The sequence below is a fragment of the Apostichopus japonicus genome, chromosome 5, assembly GCF_037975245.1.
Source record: "Apostichopus japonicus isolate 1M-3 chromosome 5, ASM3797524v1, whole genome shotgun sequence".
NCBI lineage: Eukaryota > Metazoa > Echinodermata > Holothuroidea > Aspidochirotida > Stichopodidae > Apostichopus > Apostichopus japonicus.
In genome coordinates, this window is record NC_092565.1 from 182,706 (window position 1) to 190,016 (window position 7,311).

Here is a 7,311-nt window from a genome sequence, read left to right on the forward strand (position 1 = left end):
GCTGGACCGCACCACGGGCGCATACGTCTACACCCCGATGGCACGTCGCACGACCGACGAACCCCCGGTTACCGATCGAGCCTGCTCGCCGAGTTTCACCGGCGCCGACATCACAGAACTCCATCTGACACTGACCCGACGCAGCCGGCCGTCGAAGGGACGGCTGCGGCCGGGCGCTCCTCCGGCGCGCGAACACGCCGACTCTGTGAGTGATTGTCTTCAGACGCTCAGACGGACGTGGCTCGAGGAGCAGAGCATCCCCGAGCCGCCATTTGCGTTCGAATAAGTCGATGATCAGTGAGTTCTGCAATTCACATGAATTCTCGCATCTAACTGCGTTCTTCATCGACGCACGAGCCGAGTGATCCACCACCAAGAATTGTCATTTGCCACTGGAAGACTCCCGCGTTCGCAAACTCTCCTCAGAGCCGAGGGAAGAAGTGGAACGGAAGGAGAAAGGACACGGGGACTCTGTGCCTTCTTTGCTTGTGACTGGAAAGAAATATCCTCCGTCGAGCCGAGGGGGCAAGCGGGCTCCCTCCTTCCCCCCACCGCCGCGAGGGCGGGTCGCGCGAGTCAGACTCGCCGACTGGGGGGAAATCGGGCGACACCGGTGCCCCTTCTCTGCCCTGCGGAGAATGCCTCGAGGAGCGCCGCGCCGCGGACGGCGACGGCGTCTCCACCCTTGCGGGACTTCTCCCTCGAAGCTACCGGGAGTGCGAGACTCCGTGAGACAGACGACGAGAGAAGAACCGGGTACTCCCCGGGCTGGTCTGTGTGTGACACGCCCGTCTCCTTTTTGTCGGAGAGAGCGAAGGCGAAGCGCGGGGTCTGACCTCGACCGTGGAACGGGGAAGGAGGCGGTGAAAACCCCGCTCGAGTCCCCCCGGCTTTTCCAATTTGCTCTCTCCGCGTGTCTCTCTGTGACGGCTTTTCCGACATTCCCCCTTTGTTCCCTCTCCGATCACGGAGGGGAAGGGTTCTGTTAATGATCCTTCCGCAGGTTCACCTACGGAAACCTTGTTACGACTTTTACTTCCTCTAAATGATCAAGTTTGACCGTCTTCTCGTCACGCCTCGACAACCGGCCGAAGCCGGGGGTGCCAGACGGTCGATCCGATGGCCTCACTAAGTCATTCGATCGGTAGTAGCGACGGGCGGTGTGTACAAAGGGCAGGGACGTAATCAATGCGAGCTGATGACTCGCGTTTACTTGGAATTCCTCGTTCAAGGGACACAATTACAAGTCCCTGTCCCCAGCACGGAGAAGTCTCAGCGGATTACCCGGACCTTTCGGCCGAGGGCAAATGTACCCGCTGCTTGCGCCAGTGTAGCGCGCGTGCGGCCCCGGACATCTAAGGGCATCACAGACCTGTTATTGCTCCATCTCGTATGGCTGAAAGCCATTTGTCCCTCTAAGAAGTTCGCGGCTCACCACGACGGGTGGCCGGACTATTTAGCAAGCAAGAGTCTCGTTCGTTATCGGAATTAACCAGACAAATCACTCCACCAACTAAGAACGGCCATGCACCACCATCCACAAAATCAAGAAAGAGCTCTCAATCTGTCAATCCTCACTGTGTCCGGGCCGGGTAGGTTTCCCCGTGTTGAGTCAAATTAAGCCGCAGGCTCCACTCCTGGTGGTGCCCTTCCGTCAATTCCTTTAAGTTTCAGCTTTGCAACCATACTTCCCCCGGAACCCAAAGACTTTGGTTTTCCGGAGAGTTGCCCGCCGCGTCATGGGAGGAACGCCGGCGAATTACGAGTCGGTATCGTTTATGGTCGGAACTAGGGCGGTATCTGATCGCCTTCGATCCTCCGACTTTCGTTCTTGATCAATGAAGACATTCTTGGCAAATGCTTTCGCTGTCGGGCGTCTTGCGACGATCCAAGAATTTCACCTCTCACGCCGCAATACGAATGCCCCCGGCAGTCCCTCTTGATCATTACCTCAGGATCTCAAGACCAACGAAATAGAACCGAGGTCCTCTTCCACTATTCCATGCTGAGCTGTTCGGGCACTTTGGCCTGCTTTGAACACTTCAATTTTCTCAAAGTAAACGTTCCAGTCTCGCACGGCACTCAGTTAAGAGCACCGCACGACCAACCGAATCACTGGCCGGGAAAAATCTCCCACGACTCCCGTTTGACGGGGAGAAGGGGAACGGGCAGTGCACGCCTCACGGCGGACCGCCCGCCCCGGCCAGAAATCCGACTACGAGCTTTTTAACTGCAGCAAATTTAATATACGCTGCTGGAGCTGGAATTACCGCGGCTGCTGGCACCAGACTTGCCCTCCAGTAGATCCTCGTTAAAGGATTTAAAGTGTACTCATTCCGATCACAGGGCCTCCGAAGAGGCCTGTATCGTTATTTTTTGTCACTACCTCCCCGTGTCAGGAGTGGGTAATTTGCGTGCCTGCTGCCTTCCTTGGATGTGGTAGCCGTTTCTCAGGCTCCCTCTCCGGAATCGAACCCTGATTCTCCGTTACCCGTCACAACCATGATAAGCGCATAACTTACCATCGAAAGTTGATAGAGCAGACTTTTGAAGGGAGCGTCGCCGGTGCAAGACCGTGCGATCGGCATGATTATCTAGAGTTCACCAGCGGAGACCGGACCCCGAAAGGACCGGGCTGGCCTTGTTCCTAATAAGAGCACGCTTCCCCCGAAGGGTCGGCGCTTTGTTGCATGTATTAGCTCTAGAATTACCACAGTTATCCATGGTATAAGACTTTCTCCAATAAACCATAACTGATCTAATGAGCCATCTGCAGTTTCTCTTGTATGTTCAGGATTGTACTTAGACGTGCATGGCTTAATCTTTGAGACAAGCATATGACTACTGGCAGGATCAACCAGGTAACGGTCGACAGAACCGGGCTGGGCCCGTTCGCCGTCCGGGAGTCGCTCTCGCACTCCCCTCTCTCTCTCTCTGAATTCTCAATTGTCGATGCCGTGCTATTACGGTACAGTGATCGAAGAACCGCCCGAAGGGATTCTCGAGGTGTGTATCTCTACCCGAGTCGACTGGGTCGTCTCGAGAGGAGTCGCAGTGGTCCCGCCTCGGAGACGGGACCGGTTCGAAGCGACGCGGGAGGGCGACGGCTCGTCCACTGGAACAGGGGAGAGCAATCGCACGCCTCGAGCGTGCATTCGTTGCTTGGATGAAAAAGCCCGTACCGAGCGCCGAGTGCAACACATGGTCGCAGCAACGGCAGCATGCCCGAACGGGTCCCGTGGAGAAAGCTCGATATCTGACGACACCGAGGTCCTGCTCTTTCTCCACCGGGGGTTCTGCGGATGAAAAGGCTCAATATCTGAACGTCGATATATACGTGTGCACGGAGGGACACCTCTGCTCACGGGGCGAGTGGGTGAAAACCCCCGCTCTGAGCGCCGAGTTGCAACACATGGTCGCGATGAAACGACGGCTGACCCTACCGAAAGGGCCCGCTGGAGTCCAACCATGACACGTATACACACACGACAGACATTAAAAGCCTTCTCGAGTCTTGGATCGACTCTACTACCCCCCTCATATATAGAATCCGATTCACTCTGCCCGCTCGTTCTGACCATTGGATCACACACTTAAGCCAATACCCGCTACACTTAAGAGATCTCGAAATCTCGAACGAGACCCAGATTCTCTGCGGGTGAGTCGGGCGGCCTGCCGTCGCCGTCGGCTTGCCGTTTGCCTTTCGCCTGGTCGCATGGCACTCGTGCCATCGACCACGCAACGCGAGAGGCCTTCTCCCTTCTCCTTTCTCTCTCATCTCTACTCTCTCTCTTCTCCACCGGGGGTTCTGCGGATGAAAAGCTCAATATCTGGGATTGTATATATACATATGCACGAAAGAACCTTCTACTCACGGGGCGAGTGGGTGAAAACCCCCGCACCGAGCGCCGAGTTGCAACACATGGTCGCGATGAAACGACGGCTGACCCTACCGAGAAGGCCAGCAAGGGTCTGACGTGCAAAAACATATTTACGCACCACAGGCAAGGAGCCTTTTCGAGTCTCGGGTGGACTCCCGTCCGCGAAAGCTTCATATCTGAACGTCGATATATACGTGTGCACGGAGGGACACCTCTGCTCACGGGGCGAGTGGGTGAAAACCCCCGCTCTGAGCGCCGAGTTGCAACACATGGTCGCGATGAAACGACGGCTGACCCTACCGAAAGGGCCCGCTGGAGTCCAACCATGACACGCATACACACACGACAGACATTAAAAGCCTTCTCGAGTCTTGGATCGACTCTACTACCCCCCCTCATATATAGAATCCGATTCACTCTGCCCGCTCGTTCTGACCATTGGATCACACACTTAAGCCAATACCCGCTACACTAAAGAGATCTCAAAATCTCGGACGAGAGCCACACCTTGCGGATGCATCGGGCGGCCTGCCGTCGAGGTCGGCCGTCGCCCCGTCTCACAGACTCGTGCAACACGACGAGTCCCAGCCTACGCCTGTGTGCATCACCGTCGGCCTAAATCTCGGCCCTCGCCCGGTCGCATGACACTCGTGCCATCGACCGCACCATCGACCTTCTCACCCGGGAGCAACCCGTGTTTTCAGAGGAGTGCCGGGGTTGCTCCGTGCCGGGTATGTCTTGTCCGGCGGCGCCCCGTCTCACAGACTCGTGCAACGACAACGGGTCCCATGCCTACGCATGTGTGCATCACCGTCGGCTAATTACTCGGCCCTCGCCCGGTCGCATGACACTCGTGCCGTCGATCACACCATCGACCTTCTCACATGGGAGCGACCCGTATTTTCAGAGGAGTGTCGGGGTTGCTCCCGTGCCGGATATATCTTGACGAAATCAAGGAGATATATGAGGAAACTTCTACAATTTGAAGATCGACCGGCGAGACAAGACACTCCCCTTAATATATAATCCGATTCACTCTGCCCACTCATTCTGACCATTGGGTCACACACTTAAGCCAATACCCGTTACACTAAAGTTGACCATGTTTTTTTTTTTTGATATTATTATTTTTTTTTTTTTTTTGTCAACGTCCTCTGTAACGAAGTCAAAACTCTATGCATGTGTTCGCGTGTCGTTCTGCCGTCTCCGCCGGGCACATCCCAGCCAGCGCCCGATACATTTAAGTTGACAACGGTCACAACTCTATGCATGTGCTCGTGGGTCGTTCTGCCGTCAACGTCGGGAACACACAGGCCAGTACCCGCTACATTAAAATTGACAATGGTCACAACTCTATGCATGTGCTCGTGGGTCGTTCTACCGTCAACGTCGGGCGCACACAGGCCAGTACCCGATACATGCAAGTTGACAACGGTCACAAACTCTATGCATGTGTTCGCGTGTCGTTCTGCCGTCTCCGCCGGGCACATCCCAGCCAGCGCCCGATACATTCAAGTTGACGACGGTCACAACTCTATGCATGTGTTCGCGTGTCGTTCTGCCGTCTCCGCCGGGCACATCCCAGCCAGCGCCCGATACATTAAAGTTGACAACGGTCACAACTCTATGCATGTGCTCGTGGGTCGTTCTACCGTCAACGTCGGGCGCACACAGGCCAGTACCCGATACATGCAAGTTGACAATGGTCACAAACTCTATGCATGTGTTCGCGTGTCGTTCTGCCGTCTCCGCCGGGCACATCCCAGCCAGCGCCCGATACATTCAAGTTGACAACGGTCACAACTCTATGCATGTGTTCGCGTGTCGTTCTGCCGTCTCCGCCGGGCACATCCCAGCCAGCGCCCGATACATTCAAGTTGACAACGGTCACAACTCTATGCATGTGTTCGCGGGTCGTTCTGCCGTCAACGTCGGGCGCACACAGGCCAGTACCCGATACATGCAAGTTGACAGTGGTCACAAACTCTATGCATGTGTTCGCGTGTCGTTCTGCCGTCTCGCCGGGCACATCCCAGCCAGCGCCCGATACATTCAAGTTGACAACGGTCACAAACTCTATGCATGTGTTCGCGTGTCGTTCTGCCGTCTCCGCCGGGCACATCCCAGCCAGCGCCCGATACATTCAAGTTGACAACGGTCACAACTCTATGCATGTGTTCGCGTGTCGTTCTGCCGTCTCCGCCGGGCACATCCCAGCCAGCGCCCGATACATTCAAGTTGACAATGGTCACAACTCTATGCATGTGTTCGCGGGTCGTTCTACCGTCACCGTCGGGCACACTTGAGCCAGTACCCGCTTGACTTTTTTTTTTTTTTTTTTATGTCAACGTCTTCTTCAAGGAAGTCCAAAGTCTATGCATGTGTTCGTGGGTCGTTCTGCCGTCTCCGTCGGGCACACACAGGCCAGCGCTCGATACATTCAAGTTGACAATGGTCACAACTCTATGCATGTGTTCGCGTGTCGTTCTGCCGTCTCCGCCGCGCACATCCTAGCCAGCGCCCGATACATTCAAGTCGACAGTGGTCAAAACTCTATGCATGTGTTCGCGTGTCGTTCTGCCGTCTCCGCCGCGCACATCCTAGCCAGCGCCCGATACATTCAAGTTGACGATGGTCACAACACTATGCATGTGTTCGCGTGTCGTTCTGCCGTCTCCGCCGGGCGCATCCCAGCCAGCGCCCGATACATTCAAGTTGACAACGGTCACAACTCTATGCATGTGCTCGTGGGTCGTTCTACCGTCAACGTCGGGCGCACACAGGCCAGTGCCCGATTCATGCAAGTTGACAACGGTCCACAAACTCTATGCATGTGTTCGCGTGTCGTTCTGCCGTCTCCGCCGGGCACATCCCAGCCAGCGCCCGATACATTCAAGTTGACAACGGTCACAAACTCTATGCATGTGTTCGCGTGTCGTTCTGCCGTCTCCGCCGGGCACATCCCAGCCAGCGCCCGATACATTCAAGTTGACAATGGTCACAACTCTATGCATGTGTTCGCGGGTCGTTCTACCGTCACCGTCGGGCACACTTGAGCCAGTACCCGCTTGACTTTTTTTTTTTTTTTTTTATGTCAACGTCTTCTTCAAGGAAGTCCAAATTCTATGCATGTGTTCGTGGGTCGTTCTGCCGTCTCCGTCGGGCACACACAGGCCAGCGCCCGATACATTCAAGTTGACAACGGTCACAAACTCTATGCATGTGTTCGCGTGTCGTTCTGCCGTCTCCGCCGCGCACATCCTAGCCAGCGCCCGATACATTCAAGTCGACAGTGGTCACAACTCTATGCATGTGTTCGCGTGTCGTTCTGCCGTCTCCGCCGGGCGCATCCCAGCCAGCGCCCGATACATGAAAGTTGACAACGGTCACAACTCTATGCATGTGCTCGTGGGTCGTTCTACCGTCACGT

At 55.6% G+C, this 7,311-nt stretch overlaps 2 non-coding genes across 2 annotated transcripts; both read right to left on the reverse strand.

Moving 5' to 3' along the window:
* Positions 1-221: 221 nt before the first annotated feature.
* Positions 222-381, reverse strand: LOC139968237 (5.8S ribosomal RNA). Its single transcript, XR_011793274.1, has one exon. It is a non-coding gene; the product is annotated as a 5.8S ribosomal RNA (ribosomal RNA).
* A 605-nt stretch (positions 382-986) lies between these two features.
* LOC139968289 (small subunit ribosomal RNA) lies at positions 987-2,864 on the reverse strand. The gene has a single exon (XR_011793296.1). It is a non-coding gene; the product is annotated as a small subunit ribosomal RNA (ribosomal RNA).
* Between the last annotated feature and the right edge of the window lie 4,447 nt (positions 2,865-7,311).